This window comes from Tupaia chinensis, unplaced genomic scaffold, assembly GCF_000334495.1.
Source record: "Tupaia chinensis unplaced genomic scaffold, TupChi_1.0 Scaffold148646_1, whole genome shotgun sequence".
NCBI lineage: Eukaryota > Metazoa > Chordata > Mammalia > Scandentia > Tupaiidae > Tupaia > Tupaia belangeri.
The window spans coordinates 156,625-158,132 of record NW_006208495.1 but is presented as its reverse complement, the minus strand read 5'-3'; the positions used below and the strand labels follow the sequence as shown (position 1 = coordinate 158,132).

The 1,508-nt window shown below is 42.6% G+C and overlaps 1 pseudogene; it reads left to right on the top strand.

The window, feature by feature from the left end:
• Positions 1-796, top strand: part of LOC102469893 (methylglutaconyl-CoA hydratase, mitochondrial-like) — a 14,293-nt pseudogene extending 13,497 nt beyond the window's left edge.
• The last annotated feature ends 712 nt before the right edge of the window (positions 797-1,508 follow it).

Genomic DNA, 1,508 nt, shown 5'->3' with positions numbered 1-1,508 from the left:
ATCCCTTCTCCTCCATTCTCCTCTCGGGATCTTGGGCACGCATGCACACGCGCCCGGCATGAGTTTAAGCCACCGGGTCTGGGACTAGAACCACGGTCACTACGTGAGAGTCCAGCGACATAGCCATTACGCTAACTGCTGCTCCCGAACTCATCTTCTTAGTGCCTGTGCTGGATGGCCAGGAAGCCAAAGCAGTGGGCTTGGTCAGTCAGTCCTGGAGCAGAATGCGGAGGTGGACACTGCCTATAGAAAGGCTCTCAGGGAACCAGCAGTTAGCGTAATGGCTATGTCGCTGGACTCCCACGTAGTCGACCGCGGTTCGTGTCCCGGACCCGGTGGCTTAAAACTCACGCCGGGCGCGTGTGCGTGCGTGCCCAAGATCCCGAGAGGAGAATGGAGGAGAAGGGATTGCGGCGTGACCATCCCCCCTGGGGGGTGATTTCTCGCTTTCTGTCTCTATGTCTCTCTCTGTCTGTCTGGCGAGCGCACGCGCCCTACAGTGAAAATCTCTCCAAAAAAAAAAAAGTAAAAAAAAAGAAAAATAAAAAAAATAAAAAAAAAAAAGAAAGGCTCTCAGCCTGACCTAGGAGGTTTTACTGCAGGGACCTGTTGCAGTGAAAGTGGCAAAATTAGCAATTAATCAAGGGATAGAGGTCAATTTTGTAGCAGGGTTAGCCATAGAAGAAGCTTGTTAAGCTCAGACCATTCCAAGAAAGACAGAATTGAAGGTCTTCTTGCTTTTAAAGAGAAAAGGCCCCCTTCCTACAAAGACAATAGGAGGAACAGACATCCCTGAAATGCTGATGTAATAAATGTATCTCTGGAAGTATCTTTCAGACTTATTGTATGCTTCAGCACGTGGGATCTCAACGACCAAAACAGAGCAGATTATTCCTAGCACATAATAAACATCAGAGTGGACCTGTATGTGTACTTCATTCAGATGTGTATCATGCCATATTAATTCAAATTTATAAAGCTAGTCATACGTGTTGTCAAAACAGATTCAAAATTAGGTATACATCGTTAACTATTTCCTGCATATGAGCCATTTGCTCTTAGTTTTTAAATGCGAATAATTTATATATTGCACACTCTAGGGAATAATGATTGTATGTCTACTGCATGTCTACTCTGCTGCATTAAGAAAGTGAAATTATTTCTATATACCAAAATTTAAAAAAAAGAAAAGAAAATCATTTGACTATATGTCTGGGGGTTTATTTCTGGGGTCTCTACTCTGGTCCATTGCCCCATGTATTTTTTTAAGCTTCTGGGTCAAGAACTTCATCTGAGCAGCCAGTCATGTAGAATCCAGCTGCCTTAACCACCACACTACTGACTGGCCTGGTAGATAACTTAAAAAAATATATTTTTTAAGATTTTCTTTTTTTAAAATTTTCTACATTAATTCACTATACACCTTCACAACACACAAATGAATTTTCCATCCAAAATACACTGTGCATTGGTTCAATCAAGCACATCAACATACATGTTCTCAGCAA